Here is a 16,879-nt window from a genome sequence, read left to right as displayed (position 1 = left end):
TTTATCTGGTGTGTATGGGTGGTGGTGGTGGTGGTGGTGGTGTTGTGTGTCTGTCTAAGATTCCAGAGAACAGAAGAGGGTGACAGATACCCTGGAGCTGGAGGTGGTTGTGAGACACCCAACAGGGGTGAACCACATTCCTGGCCTCTAAAAGAGCATCAAGTGTTTTTTTACTAGTGAGTCACTATTCCAGCACTCAAACTAGCCCTTCTCACTGCTTGGAACAGAAGCTTTTTAAAATAGCTAAACCTGTTGCTTTCTTAACATATATGAACTACTCGTGATGATATTCTAAGATAATGTCAACCATATTCCACTAATGATCAACTGACATAACTTTTAGAAGGCATGGAAGAAAACAAGGCTTTTGTTTCCCATACTAAATGCTGAGACCCTATTAGGGACTGCGAAGAGACACCATGACCATGGCAACTCCTGTAAAGGAAAGCACTTAATTGGGGCATCAGAGTTTCAGAGGTTTAGTCTGTTATTATTATGGTGGGAAGGATGGCAGCATGCAGGCAGACCTGGTGCTGGAGGAGTTCTACATCTCCATCCGCAGGCAGCAGCAGGAGACTGTGTACCACACTGGGCACAGCTCAAGCATAGAAGACCTTAAAGCCCACCCCCACAGTGACACACTTCCTCCAATAAGGCCACACCTACTCCAACCAGGCCCCACTTCCTAACAGTGCCACTCCCTATGGCCAACCATTCAAACACATGAGTCTGTGGGGACCGTTTCTATTCAGTCCACCATGGTGACCAACAGACTGTAAGCACTGAGATGTGATCTCCTCAACTCAAGCACCAAGACCAGTGCCGGGGACATACTAGTTGCACAACAACCATTTGTCTGATGATTAAATGAATGGATGTTCTGCTGTATAATCATCTCATCTTTTCATTTTACAAAAGTCATTTGTTGTCATCTTCCCCTCATATATATGTGGTGTGTGTGTGTGTGTGTGTGTGTGTGTGTGTGTGTGTGTGTGTGAATGAGGGGGGAGAGAGAGAAGTGTGCACTAAGAACTTTCTGTACTGATGGAAACTTCCATGGATGCAATCTACTTGCTAGCATTGGATACTTGAACTATGACTAGTTGAATCAAGGAATTGAATATGTGCATGCACGTTTGGTGTGGGCACACTCCTGTGCAAGGCCAGAGGTTGACATCAGGTGTTTCTTGCTATCACTCTCCAGTGATAACTCTCTATCAGAGTTACTGAGCCCAGAGCTCACTGATTGGCTACACTGGTTGAGCCCAGAGCTCACTGATCGCCTACACTGGTTGGCAATGATCTAGTAGCTTCCTGGTTCTGCCTGGCTCTGCCTCCTCAGCATTAGGGTTACACATAATGCACACGCATACCCAGCTTTTGAGCAGATACCGGGTTCCCAGAATCACACTTGTAGAACAGGCACCTTACTAACTAAGGCATCTCACCTGGCCCTGGATGTTAAATTTTATTGCAAATGTCTATGTACAGCCAGTGGCTACTGTACTGGTCAGCACAGGTAGGACTTACCTGTCCAAGGGACAGACGTTTTTGAAACTTTAGCAAACCCCTTCTCCTCCTTGTCTTTGCTCAACATCTGCCATGTTCTCCTCCAGGCCTAGGCATGGTGGTTGTGGTCAACATCCATGATAATGTCAAGAAGAACTGAAGTGGAGAAGCAGGTGACATTGGGGATACCTTTCTTTTCTTTTCTTTTTGTGTATTACTTTATTTTTTTAATATTCACTTTATTATTTTTTTACAATTTATTCATTTTATATTTTAGTTGTAGCCTCCTCCCTCAACTCCTCCCAGTTCCACCCTCCCTCCCTGTTCTCCTATCTCCTTCCCCCAGCAGCTCAGTCTCCATGTGGGTTCCCAAGTCATGGGAGCAGGGGGTGCCTCTGTCATGAGCTTGGTTGCCTGCTCTTTGAACACTAGCCCCTGGCGATTCAGCCTTCCCAGGCCACAGAGGAAGAAGATCCAGGCAGTCCTGATGAGACTTAATAAACTATGGGCAGATGGCAGAGGAGGAAAACTCCCCCTTTCAGTGGATAAATTTCTTTTTATTTTCTGAAACACATTCTAGTGTAGCCAAGGCTGGTCTTGTGGCAGAAGACGTCCTTGAACTTCTGGTCTTTCCTCTGTATCCCCACCGTGAGCACTGACACCTTGGCTCACACAGGGATGGAACCAAGCTCCCATGAACTTGGCTTCATGCTTGTCAAGCAAGCCCTCTACCAGCTGAGCTCTATCTCCAACCTCCAGATCAGTAGTTCTCAACCTTCCTAATGCTGTGACCTTTGAAACAGTTCCTCACATTGTGCTGCCCCCAACCATGAAGTTATTTTTTTGCTACTTCATAACTGTAATTTTGCTGCCATTACTGAGTGTAATAATGTAAACACCTGTGCTTTCTGATGGTCTTACAGGACCTGTGTGAAAGTATTGTTCAACACCTCCTCCTCTAAGGGATTGTGACCTACAGGTCTGAGAACTGCTTCTCTAGAGAATACCCACTTTTGACAAATGTTAGCAGACTTGGAAATTCTTTTCTGCTTCTGTCCTGAGGAGGATATCCAGAAGCTGGGATGGGGATGGGGGGCAGCTCTCTATACAAAGGGCTCTTGCAGCCCTTACAGAGGACCTGAGTTTGGTTCCCAGAACCCATCTCCGGTAGCTTACTACCAACTCTGACTTTAGCTTCAGGGATCCAGCGCCCTCTTCTGGCTTCCAAGGGCACCCACACTAAAATATGCATGCACGTACATGCATACAGATAAAAGAGTAAATACACCAAATACTTCCAAAGGCAATTCTAGTTACCATGTTCTTGTCTTTTTCACCTGTCATCTTTTTTCTTTTTTTGGTATACTGATGAGGGACTTAACCCACTCAACTTGATAGCAAGCATCTATCGTGTGCTGCTGTTTTTTGTCTCGTGAGCACCTCCCTGATAATCACACTATCTTAGCAAATATCATTGGCATAATCTGTGGAGAAGGCACTGTATTCCCTTTATCACTTGGAGGTCATCTCTTTTCTAGTGTTGTCCTTTTGGGGGACATCTAACAACAAATGACTTTGTATGTAAAGGCGGCTCTTCCTCCACACCAAGAGAGCTTTTGCAGACTCTCCTCAGGAAAGAGGGAGAGAAGTCAGGTTTCTGAGTCCATCAACGCTGGCTCAAAGAAAAATCCCACACTTGCAAGATGGGTGGTGGAGCTCCAAAAGAGACACAGTCAAGTTCATAAATGCATGCTCTTGGCCCACTTCATGGTAGTGGGAGGGCTCAAAAGGGCACACAACCGATCCCCAGTTCTCAGTCAAACTACTCACTTAATCTCCATATAAAAATTGATATTTAACTGATCCAAAACACCACTTTTGCCACATTTGATCTTTGGAAACTAGCCCATGGCCAGTTAGAGTATTATCCCTTTTCTCAATATTTCCCTTGCTGGATGTCTCTGAGTGTCCCTCCCCTATCTCTGAAGTGTTGCTCTTCTCTTTCCTGAAGGACAGAGAGAGGATCTCATGAGTTCTGATTTTAAATCTTAAGAACCTCTCCAGGACCTTGGCAATATAATGTTACAGTACATCTGAAGGAAATGCATTAACAATCAATGAAGCCATCCCAGAGAAAGGAGTAGCAGACACACCCAGAGAGATCTCTCCAAAGTCTCCTCCTCTCTCCAAAATCCATTGTGCTCCCATGGATTTTCTTTGACTGGGAAAACAATGAACTCACACAAGCCCAAATTGAAAAACAAAGACCAAGACAGAAACTAAATCAAAAGCAGGGGCTAATTTGAAAGCATTCAGGAGTCTGGTGGGCCAAGCTGGGTGTGACTCCCGAAGCTGCCACCCAATGGCTTTTTGAGGGAAATAGCTTGCTTCCCTGATCATCTTGGCCTTTTCTCAACAGAGACGCCTGGGTGTTCATTTCCCTTTTGTGAAATGTCTTCGTAGGTCTATAAATCACCCTGGATCACCATCAGGGCCTCCCAGAAGGTGTCCCCAAGCCAACTGAACTTGACAGGACCTGAAAAGACTGCCACCCAAGTCTAGGTAAGGGCAGCTGTGATCCATCTTTAATCCCGGAAGTGAGTAAGAGCTAATGGCTCTGTTCCCACAAAGTCACCTAAGAGTAAGGAACCTGTGCATGCATGTTCTGGTGTCAGAGAGGTTTGGGGGTTCTCTTCTCAGAAGCAGATATGGTGAGAGCCAGATGATGCAGTTCAAGGGAGTCAGGTGTGAGACTGAGAAAATGGCCAGGGCTCCCAGCAGCTCCAGCAAGTTGCTGATGCAGTAACTGAAGAAAGTCACCGAGAAGTTCCTGTCCACAATTTCCCACCACACTGGAGTCTGCACACAGGGAGCCCCACAAGTTCTCCCAGATGCAAATAACAAGACATTGTACAGGGGCCAGGATCAGGCTGCTGCCGTGTGGCTCAGTCTAGAACTTTCTACAGTCTAGGTCCATGGCGTTGCATTTTTATGTGTCTGAGTGTTTTGTCTGCTTGTATGCACATGCACCAGGTGCGGGCCGGAGTCACAAGAGGATGTCGGATCTCCAGGAACTGGAGTCACAGACAACGCTGGGTGCTGAGAACTGAACCTGAGTCCTGTGCGAGAGCAGCCAGTGCTCTTAACCACCAAGCCGTCTCTCTACCCTTCACTTTTTAGTTAGCAGATATGATATTATATCTCATTATGACATTTTCAAAGTGTGCTACAGCAATTCTTTTTTTCCCCTCACGTCCTCCATCCTACCACCCCTCTGTATAATCTGGCCCCTAGTTTCCTTTTTCATGAAACATATATCCTTTTAACCCTCATCAACTGCTTCCTCAGTACCTCTTTTAAACCTTTCTCGGTTTCCTTTCTGTTATTTTTAGGTTTGATCCACATTTACACCCATTTACATACATGCTGCCTAACAAACTAGGATCCTCACGTGACCAAGAACATGCCGATTTTGGTCTGAATTTGGGTCACCTCGATTCATCTTATATTTTCCAGATTCGTCTCTCCTCTTGAGGATTTTGTACTTCCATTTGTGTTAACAGCTGAGTAAGGTTCCATTGTGAACGCATTCCACATTCTCATTATTCGAGAATCTGATGATGGAATTCTAGGCTAGTTCCATTTCCTTGCTACCGTGAGGGGAGCAGGAATGCACAGGGATTTGCCAGTGTCTCTGTGACAGGATGTGGGGCCCTCTGGATGTACGCCTAAAAGTGGTACGTCTGGGTCACATGGTGGTTTCATTTTTAATTTTTTGAGAAACTTCTATACTGATTTCCGTAATGGCTGCACCCTCGTGCCCTTTCACCTGCAGTGAACACAGGTTCCTCTTTCCCCCACTTCCTAACAACATTTGTCGCCAAGGTGTCTTGCTGAGATCCATTCTGAGTGGGGTGAAGCAATGTCTCAAAATAGTTTAAGTTTTCATGTCCCTGATGCTAGGGGCGTTGAACACTTTTGAAAATACTTGTTTGCCTTTTGGGTTTCTTCTTTTGAGAGCTGTCTGTTCATTTCACTAGCATGCTTGTTGACTGGCAGTTTGGGGGGTTTTGGCTTAATTTTGGAGCTCCTTTGTCAGTTCTGAAGTATAGCTGGTGAAGGTTTTTCTCCCATTCTGCTGGCCGTCTCTTTGATCTGTCAATAGTTTCTGCTGCTGTCAAGAAGCTTCGGATGCCATGTAATTGTCTGTTGATTCCTGGGGCTGGGTCCCACAGGGGCTGGAATTCTGTCCAGCAAGGTCTTGCCTTCTCTTCTGTTAAAGGGCATCCTGTTTTTGTCCAGCAGTTTCAACACTTCAGATCTTGAGTTCAGGTCCTCAATCCACTTTTAATGTATTTGTGTACAGGGAGAAAGGTATGGATTCAATTTCTTTCCTCTGCAGGTGGATATCTAGTTTTTCTAACACCCACCTTTAAAAACAAACAAACAAACAAACAAACAAACAAACAAACAAACAAAACAATCTCTCACTAAGACCAAGGGCTCACATACCAGTTAGGCTAGGCTGGCTAGCCAGCACCCCTGGGAACCCACCTGCTGCTACCTCTCCAGGACTAGAATTAAAACAGTACATAACCTCTCTCTGCCTGGCTTGTTTTACATAGGTTCTGAAGTTTGAACTCATGTCCTCATGCCCTGACTGTCTGAGCTAGCTCCCAAGCCCCTGACTTTCTATTGTTAAAAGACAGTTATTTCCTTGAGAGTACACAGATAAGCCTGGAGAAGGCCCTGGCCCAGCCTCCAAAGATCTCTAGGGTTGGGTGCAGGAATCAAGTTAACATGATCCCTTTCCCACCAATGAATCCTGCTCTCGGTATTCCACATGCCACACATGCACACACACACACACACACACACACACACACACACACACACACACGCCCCTTACTACTGTGTGAGCGTATCCCCTAGGGTTTAACGTGTTCTCAAGAGGGCTGCTTATCTGTGTTAACGGGTTGGGGTTTAGGAGGGGGTCATTGTGTCATAGAGTGTATTACTTTTGAAATAATACTTTTATGAGACCCTGGATAGTTTTTACAAGCAGGGTCTCAGATGTGGGCCTGGCATGGAAGAGCTAGTTCAGTAAATTCACTGCCTTCAAAGCTTAAGACCTGGGTTTGATCCCTCAAGAACCCACATAAAGATGGTATCCACTTGTTAATCCCAAGGCTGGGAGAGACAGGGAGGTCTCTGGTGCTGGCCAGCCAGCCAGTCTAGCCGACTTGGCAAGTTCCCCTGTATCAAAATAACAGCAACCGAGGAATAAGAGCCAAGGGTATCCTCTGACCTCCACATGCCACGTGCGCACATGCGCACACACACACACACACACACACACACACACACATTACACCTACCCCAACAGGCATACTCATATACACACTCTCACATACACATCCACTAAAGAGACACAGCAACAGGAACCCTCATCTAAGCTGAGCTAGGCTAGTGCCATTCTTTTGAATGGCCACAACTGTGATCTAAATGTGCTTCTTCTCTTTATTAAGGATCCAGCCTCAAGTGTTTTGTTATAATAACAGAAGATGGACTAGTAAACACCTCATGTGGCCAAGACCCTCTTTAGGAGTCCTATGCTTTGTTCCTTTGACAGGCCCTCACGGAGCTTTCAGCAATCTTGTGATAGGCTCTGCACTCGGGGTGAAAAGGCCATCATGCTGCAGCCCTTTCTTGGGAATGAATCATATTCATTGTTCTTTGTATACAATGTTGATGACTCAACTCTGGCAGCTGCCTTCTCGTAAGATGGCCCTTGCCTGGTCTGATGAGCAAAAGATTTAGATGTACTAATTCAGGTTAGGCTATAATTAGCTAATAATGTTCTCACTGCCAGATAGCTCTGTTAGACTGTATTAGTCCTCAGTACTAACTCATTTCTCTTTTCGCCACAGTTATGGCCAACACAGCCTTCAAAGAACATAGACAAGAAATGATGTTCAGTTTTTTTAAACCACGGAATTCTTGGGGCTGTTTGTTACTGGGTTAAAAGCTGGCTAATTGCCCTTGTTCCCTGACAGGTACAGAAATACAGAAGACTGTTTCGCCCAGAATACTTCTGTTAAAAAACCTGCTGTGTGCCAGCTACACAGCCTCTGACCAAAGCTTTGTATTCAACTTGATCTCTTCCCAATGTAGATTGTGCCATCCTCCTGCTTCCACTCTCCTAGGCTTCTCCAGCTCTCTTGACACTAAGGCCTGAATTTTTAGGACATCTCTGGAGGTCCAAGAAAGGGCTGCAGCTTATGGCCTTTTCGCCCCGATGGCATGGAGCCTATCACAAGATTGCTTAAAGCGTTTGGTGTGGACCGTTAAAGCTTAGGACTCTCAAAGAGGGTCTTGGCCACATGAGGTGTTTACTAGTCCATTTTCTGTTATTATAACAGAACACATACAGCCCAGCTCATATCCACTCTGTAGCTTCCTCCTCTGCAACTTCCCAGGGCCACATTTCCAGTGATCTTTGCTGTTTCTCAAACACCCATCCCAAGTATGCCCCTACAAGCAGGTTTATACTTGCTGCTCTTCCTTCCTGGATGCCTGTTTTCCAACATGGCTTGCTCTCCCCTCTCTTTGAAGCCTGCCGTGGCCACTTAATTCTTGTCATTGTTCACCCGCTTGCACACTCTGCCCTGCTTCTTGATCCTCAATCTTCGTCTCAGTTGTCCCTTTCTGCCATTCTGAATGTGCTTGACAAACGCAGAAGGCCCAGGACCTATTAAAACTATTCTCAGAATAACGCAAATACGTTGTTATCCCCGCCCCATTGCTCTGCTGGTGACACTTGTCACGATATTATGACAGCAGCGGGGAACAGCGCTGCATGGGGCTCCTCAGAAGCGGTCCTATTCAGACACAGAGCTGCACGAGGAGAAACTATTTTCACATCAGTTTCATCTAATTGGTGGTGGCCCTTTCGATACCACATCAGAATTAAACCAGCAGGAGTCTCTGGAAGTCAGTTGTCATATAGAACCTGAGCTTGTAATGATACCGTGTTTCACTAAAACCCCCTGAGAAGCCTGGCACTTCCAATGTGCCTTTTACCCACATCGGTGGCAATACTGGTCCTTAGGCTCCTCTGCTAACTAACCAGCCCCCATGTAAAGGTCTTAGTTTCACGATCCCTGAGGACACTTTGCAAATAAATAATATCATTAAGTCCAGGTCTTGAGCACCTCTTTTTAATCCTCTAAGAATACCCACAAATCCCTCTGCCATCAACTAAAATACATCGGTCATCTCAAAGGAGGCTACGTGTGCCATTATTTGAGTTGCTACCTTAACTCTCTGGCTGTTGCTTCAAAGAATATGATTTTGCTTGTGACTGTGTCTCCTGACAGACAACTATGCTTACTTGGGCTTGGGTATCTCACAGGTACCTTCTAGAAAATAACTGTTGGTATTTACAGCCAAAGATAAAATACAGGCTTTCAAGTAAAAACTCTAAATGGTGAAAACCTCTACCTTCAATTTTCTAACCTCTATGGGCTTTTCTGCTGAAAACAGTGATTGATTTCAATTAAAAAAAAAAAAAGCCTTTAATTTTCAGCCAGGCATGGTGTCTTGTGCTTATAATCCTAGCATTTGGGAAATAGAGGCAGAAAACTCCATTTCAAGGTCATCTTTAGCTGCATAATGAATTTGAGACCCTTTGTTACATGAGACCCTATCTTAACAAACACAAAAACAAACAGCAACAAACAAACAAGCAAACAGCAACAGCAACAACAAAACAGGGCCAGTAAGATAATTCTCTGTTTCATCTTTCAAGCCTGATGACCTGAGTTGGGTCTCCAGGACCCACATGATGGAAGAAAAGAACCAATTTCTGCAAGTTATTCTCTGACCTCCACACATAGGCCCTGGTGCATGCTGACTGCCTCCTCTACTCCCCACCACCACCACACACATATGCATGAGAAATGAACCAATGTAAGCATATGTTTATGTAGAAGAAATCTCTTGTATACTGTATAAATGCAACACCTGTCAATTAAAAAAAAAAAAAAAAAACCTAAGGCCTATGGCTTAGGCAAAAAATAGGGGTGGGGCATCTGGTAGGCAGAGACGATTCTGGGATAGAGCCAGAAGTGGAATTCAGCTGGCAAGATGGGAGTAAGGTGGATGCATGGTGCCTGAGCTCAGGTAACCAGCCACATGGCAGAATGTAGATTAGTATAATGAGTTATTTTAAGTTATGAGCTAGTCAGAGAAGAGCCTAGCAATATGGCCTAGGCATTTGTAAATGATCACCTTGAGACTCATGAGTCTTTATCCCAGGAGCTTGAGGTCAGGAGGGAAAAATCACCCGTAACATAATGGCATCCTATTACTACTTATTTAAAAGCAAACAAAGTTTTGGTATTCATTTATTACTGTGTCAACAAGCGGTGTAGCTGATCTCAAAGTGTGTCAACTTCAAGAATGCCTACTTGAAAGATCTGCATCCTGGGGAAACTGCATCTGTTTGAACAGTCAATGCATGGTGGAGGAGAAAGAAGGAAGAGGGAGAGGAGAAGGAGAGAGAGGAGACAGAAGGAGAGGAGAAGGAGGGAAAGGAGAGGAGGAAGAGGGATTGGAGGAGAAGGAGGGAAAGGAGGAGGAAGCAGAGGAGGAGGAGACTGTTTATTGCCCTTCCTTGTCTTCTACCTTCAAAAGCGGCATGTTCCAAAAGAAGAAAACTGGAGTACTGCATGGAGTGTGAAGCAGACAAAGGACGGCAATTCCACCCAATGCCCAGGAATGACACTGTGGACATTTTGTATAACTCTTCAGTCTTCTTTTACATGATAGCTTAACACTATCCTGGTGCTCACATTTGGTGGTAAGCAGGGAGTCCACCTACTCCATGCTACATACATTTTCTTTATCAAAGTAACTATATATACATATACATATATAATTTTTTAATTTATAAAACATATAGACAAGCCCATCATCACCATCTGGGATTTATTACAACATCGTCTGTGTAGCCAAACCCCTTTATTGGGCAGCCTGGTTGTTTGCACTCTTCCGTGCCACACGCTGACAACCTTAAACACAAACTGTGCGTTTCTTCAATTATTTCCTTGGAGAGTTACCAGAAATGGAATTATTGGGTTGAAAACACATACACAATTAAGAAATTTTTCATCAGCCTCATAAAGATATAATTGGCAAACAATAAACTGAATTTGTTTAATATGCACAATTTCATGATTTTTGACATGTACCTAAACCCAGGGAAAGAGAATATGTAGGAATAAATAAATAAGCAAATAAATATAATAAATAAGCAAATAAAAATTAATTTGTGAAGTCATTGCTGCAGTCAGGAGAATAAAAAAAAACGTCTATCAACCTTGTGAGTTTTTTGGGGCCCTTTGCTGTGTGTACACAGTGTGTGTATGTGCTTATACAAGTGTGCCTGTGTGCCTGAGTGCCTGTGTGTGTGCAGGGTGTAGGTGTTTGAATATAGGGTCTCCCACTGGCCTGGAGCTCACTAACCTCAGCTACCTGTTAGCATTTTGAAGGGTTTTTAATAAATGGAATAATATAACATCTGACTGCTTTCTTTAGTATAATTACTTTGAAATTCACTCACACTATCTTATTTATTAATGATATATTCTTTTTTAACACTGAATTTTATTCTACTGTAAAGACAAAAAAATATGCTTCTAATTGTGACAGTCTTGGTATAGACTATAAGGTGGGTTGTAGACCTTTCTAAGACCCTGTACTACATACGCATGACCATCTGAAGTGTCCCTGACCTTGTCCCCCAAGATTTCCCTGTTAGCCTCTGACTCTCCCAGTCCCCACACTGAGTTCTGGGAGAAAAAGACACCCCCTCCCCAAAAACACACACACACACACACACACACACACACACACATGCAGGAACCAGGAGAAGAGACACTGAGAGTGCAGTTGAGCCCTGGAGGATGAGCTCTGCAGAGTCCTGGTTCTTCTCTCCCAGCCTGGCATGGCCTCCTGTGGCAGCAGAGGCTGACAGTGACAGAACCCATCATTACGCGACAATCGGGACAAGGGGATAGCACAGTTTTCCAGACTCATAAACAAGTGCCATCTTCTTCCTGGAACCCATGTGAACAATGCAAGAATGCAGACAAATAGGACAAGCGATCAATCAATCCCACTTTTTCTTCTTTCTTTTTTCGTTTTTGTTTTGTTGTTCTGTACTGCTCTGTAAAATCATTAGGGGGTTGACTTCCAGGGACTGACTCCTTCTGTCACAAAACTTCTCACCTTAGTGAGTTCTCAACATGCTTTTCCTGAAGGCCATTGCTGCCATGTTCCTTGAAAGAGCTCTGCCTCTTACCAGGGTCACTGAGGCAGAAGTCGGGTGACCACAGGAAAGCCAAGGACAGGACGGGGTACCGGGGACCTGGCGCCACAGTCAGGAGGGCTGAGCAAGGGAGTAGATTTGTCCTTCCCCTCCCTCAGATGCCTCTGAATATATATCTCCCTGAGCATTTCTCCCTAGAGCCACTTCTGGGGGCCAGCCACACTCTAGTGCCCATTGGTTTCCCACTAGGATGAAATTATTGTCCACTCAGTTCCTGGAAGCTAGAGAATGTCAAGTAGCCTTGTCCTCCTGCGTGGAATCCAGAGCTGGTAAAGAGAAAGGACTCGATGACAGACAACTGCCTCTCCATGTACGGTGAGCATGAGGGATATGGATGGAGTCTGTGGGATGACAGAAAACAGGCTCTGTTCATACAGGCAGAAGGAAAAGGGGCATTTAGGAGGCCTCCACCCCCAGACAGGGATGCATAAAACAGTGTGATCCAGATGAGCAAGGTAGTGGGTCCATATTGTGGGCATCAAGGAACAAAGAAGGGAGGAGTTAGGTCAGAAGAGACACAGAAGGGACGGTCCGTGTGGGAAGCCAGCAATATTACTGTGGTCTTTAGGGTCAGACCTGAGCCCTGCAGCCCTAACTTGCTAGGCTTGGCCAGCCATCCTCAACATGCCAATTACAAAGACAAGTTAAAGTAAAGGAGATCTGGTCATTGGCCACATTAGGAAGATGAATAAATAAATCGGTCCAGTGAGCCCCAAATCCATCTTCAAGGTCCTGACGTTGTGGGTTAGGTTTAAATAGAGGGCAAGCAGCCCTGGTCAGGGTGTGGTCCCCATCGCCGAGCCCATCTTTGTCTCTGCTTCATTTCCCCCTGCAAAGCAACGAGCCAAGTCGTCAGAACTGTGTGCAACCTTTCTGCAGACAAGCTCCTCCCCTGGCTGACACCAGGGCTTTGGCCCGTTCTTTTTTCAGTATGAGGCTTCTGGGGAAATTCCACTTCCTTGGTACAGTTTCAGTGCTGTGGTAGTCAAAGGGAGGGGCACAAGTGTCTCTTCCAGATGTCTTCATTTCGGCCTGGACAATTCCACAGAGGAGTCTGTACAGAATCTAGGGACCAGGCTGGGTTGTCTAGGAGTGTGTGTGTGTGTGTGTGTGTTTGTGTGTGTGTGTGTGTGTGTGTGTGTGTGTGTGTGTGTTTGTGTGTGTGTGTATGTGTGTGTGGTTAGGGGCTAAGCTGGAGAAACAGGTCAAACCACAGCTCTAGAAACTTGTGACTGCAAGCTGAGTGGGAGACCAGGAGTCCCTTGAAAGTTTGTGTCTCTGTATATCCACAGTGACTAAGACGGCCCAGGCCAGAGCGGATGGGTAGATGGGTCACAGGGAATTATAAGAATCATGAAAACCGGTATTAAAGGGCTAAGTGTGTGAATGTAATGACTAGATAAAGGCAAAAGTGTGGGGTGGCAGGGTGTTGTGGGAGCTGAGGATGAGGAAGAAATCAATATAATGGTGTCCAGGCACCTAGGACAGTGTGCACTAGTTATGGCCTCCACACCAACTAGGACTGGCAAAGCCAGTTTCCCCTTTGTCTTCAGTGGCTAGCGCAGGTTCTAAGACAACAGTGGTACTCAGCAAATGTATCCGAATGAAGAATCAGTCCAAAGGCACAGTCGCAGCTACGTCAATGCCCTCCTCCTAGAGGACATCTACAGAGCACACCGAGTCACAAATGAAGGGGGTTAACCAGAGAAGCTGCACAGAAAGCCTCAGTTAAGGATAGTCTCCTGTCTCAGTAGCCTGAGCTGTGCAAGGGAGCATGCTAGTTGGGGACTCATTCATATCAAGAACTGAGGATGTGAAATGACTGTGGCAGGACTGAACTGCATCCTTGTCACATCCTGGACTCTGACAACTCACAGGTCCCACGGAGAAGAATCCCTAGGAGCCTGATGTGGAGGTGAAAACCTGGAGAGTTACTCCAACACAGAGACAGACAATGAGTGAAGCCCATGCCTACAAACAAGAAAGCCCAAGCAAGGAGAGACTCTGCCAGGTCAAAGGTAGCCCTCCTTCCTACAGCAGAAAGGCATCACAGAGACTCACGAATCCTTCTCCGAGAAGGGGTAAAGCCAAAACCACACTATTCTTGAGGAACTCTTAAATTTATCATGACTAATAAAGCCATCACAAATATACATCAGACACACATATTCATAGAGCAGCCTCGGTGAGGGATGGAAGTGGACAAATGCTCCCCATTCCCCTTGGCTTTCATGAGTTCCTGTTGAGGGCTTCCTAGCTCGGGGATCCTCGAAACATAATTTGAAACTTCTCAGTTTTCAAACTCTTCACTGTAGAAGCACGGTGATACCGACCTTAGGGGATAGCTGTGGATCTTGCTCAGATAATGCATACAGTGTGTGCTCAATAAATGGAGCATTTTATCATTGAAGACAGAAACCTCCCGATCTAAATCAACTTACACACACACCATTAGCCTGGGTTTTGTGAGAATTAAATGAGATAATAAAGAGCGAGTTTTGCATATTCAATGATTGTCTTTACAAAAAAAAAGAAAAAAGAAAACTGGGCAATGGGTAAACGGGGAGGTTGGAAGGAAACACGAGTCCCCGACTTTGCCCTAAGGAGGCTGAGAGTTTTTCTCACAGAGCACATGAGCTTTACTTGCACTCTAAAGCCTGTCATTCTAGCAAAAGATCTGTGCACTGACTGCTAGAGAGAAACAAACTTGGGACCCACCAACCCGGGGACCACCCTGGAGTCTGAACAGACGATGGAGTCAACGGCCTCTTGTTGACATAAGAATCTGAACCCCTGAAATTAGGCGCACCTGTCTGCTGGCCACTTAGCCTTTCAGTCCTTCAAGGTGTTTCATTTAGTCTGCCAGACCCGGTACGCCGGACGGTCACTCCCGCAGAGGTCCTGCCCGCTTTATGACACAAGCTAGGGAGTTAGGAAATTGCAGAGTATGGGGAAAGTAGCATGAGGCAAACATTGGTCTGGCCACCCACTACCCTTGGTGTGGTCTTCTCCTAAACTTAGTTTTGTCTCTTATAAATGGAGGTTCATAATCACAGACCAGCTCTTGTGGGTTTTTTTTTTTTTTTTTTTTTTTTGAAGATCAGAATAAGCGAATATAAAGCTTAAATATATAAGGCTATCCCTATAATTTATAGTGTATTCCTCAGGATAGGATACGCTTTGTTCCCTCAATGTCAGAGCCTTGTCTTGTTCACTGGTGGATGTGGCCTGGATGGCTTTGGGGACAATTCTCCTTCACACAGTGACTTGGGGATCTAGGTTCCCTGGTCCTCAAGGGCTAGAGATTCCCAGGGCTACTGTTTAACACAGGAAGAGAGAAGTGAAGAAGGCTTACCCAGAATGCTAGTAAATGTTCACACCTCACGACAGTCACACATCAGCCCTGCCTCCATTCCTTTGGAAGCACAGTCACGTGGTCCCAAACCCAATGCAGAGAAAGGTAGGAAATGTCTAGGTGTCTGTGGGATGATTAGCCAAGGCTGCTGCCTCAGCCACTCCAGTGTGAATGGCAGAGTTCTCGTCTTCAGGGAAAAGGCAAGACAGAGGGACACAACCCTAGAATGGTCCTTGCTGCTGTTGATTTTGAACACAGCACCTAACTGTGTGGGACCTATTTCTTCATCCTTGAATTGGAGGTGTTATTTCATCATTTTAAGCGTTTTCTTTAGTTGAAAAAAAAATGGCGGCTCTGGAGTAAAGTGTCAAGAATACAATAAGGGAGCTTGCCCAGCAGGCACCCGATCCTCGTGGGCTAGCACCCACTGCCCACCCACCTGCACATAAAGCCCGCTCCGCATTCTGCTCTTCGGCCCGTGCCGCTGCGCTCTGCCTGCCTGGAAGCCTGCGCTTCCAGATTGACGAGGCTGCAGGGAAATCAACAGCCAACAAGTACCAAGTCTTTTTTTTTTTTTTTCTGGCTGGGGAGGGGACCCAGGAGACGGAATTCCTAGGTCCAAAAGACCTCTTCCCTTATGAGGAATCCAAGGAGAAGTTTGGCATGCCCAACAAGTGGAAAGGGTTCAGCGAGGAGCTCTGGGAGATGGAGAACAACCCTACAGTGATGGCCTCTGGCTAACAGTCCTCCCAGAAAAAGAGCTGTGTGGAAGAGCCTGAGTTGGAGCCTGGAGCCCATGAGGATGATGGTGATAAGAAAGGCAAGGCAGAGGGTAGCAGTGATGAAGAAGAGAAACTGGTCATCGATGAGCCAACCAAGGAGAAGAATGAGAAGGGGGTGCTGAAGAGGAGAGCAGGGGACATGCTAGAGGACTCTCCTAAATGTCCCAAGGAGTCAGGAGACCATGAAGAGAAGGACAAGGAGTTGATTGCCTTGGAGGGTTTGAGGACCCTACCTGTAGAGGTGGAGAAGAACAGTAACCCCTCTGAGCCAGACGCTGGTCGGGGACCTCCTCCAGAGGAAGAGGTTTCCAAGGAAGAGGCTGAAGCCCAGGGTGTCAGAGATCATAAGAGCCTGTAGCTATGTAGCCACCAATGTTTCCAGAGGAGCCCCTGCCCTGTCCCTGATGCTGTCTGGGAGTTACTGGAAAAACTGGCCATGACCTGCAAACTGGGAATCCTTTTTCCACCCAACCCGCTCTGCTCCTTTGCTCACTTTTGCTCATTTTCTTGGCCCTCACCTCCAGGTCCCTCCCTCTACCCTGTGATGGGGCTGTGTGCCCCTGGATGAGATGAGGCCATTGTATCTCCTTAGATTTGTTTCCTAGGGTCTCTTTTGGGGTCTAGGCTGCTGTTTCCATGAAGCTCTTGACACCTCTGCACCCTTGCAGGCATCACAGACCTTCGGGCTGGGTTGGGGCAGGAGTGGAGGGGATTATACATTTGAGTGTGGGTCCTTGAGCGTTATCTCCTGAGTTCCTGTCTCCTGGTCCCACACCTGTTTTCCCATCTGCCTTCATTCAAGAAAGGGGACACCATGGGAGAAAGCCTCCCATCCATAAA

General features: G+C 46.0%; 1 pseudogene; it reads left to right on the top strand.

The window, feature by feature from the left end:
- The first annotated feature begins 515 nt into the window (after positions 1-515).
- Positions 516-16,397, top strand: LOC110555959 (hepatoma-derived growth factor-like; annotated as a pseudogene).
- The last annotated feature ends 482 nt before the right edge of the window (positions 16,398-16,879 follow it).

The sequence above is a fragment of the Meriones unguiculatus genome, chromosome 16 (genome assembly GCF_030254825.1).
Source record: "Meriones unguiculatus strain TT.TT164.6M chromosome 16, Bangor_MerUng_6.1, whole genome shotgun sequence".
Classification (NCBI taxonomy): Eukaryota; Metazoa; Chordata; class Mammalia; order Rodentia; family Muridae; genus Meriones; species Meriones unguiculatus.
Note: the sequence above shows the minus strand (reverse complement) of the source record. Positions and strands in the feature narration are given on the sequence as shown.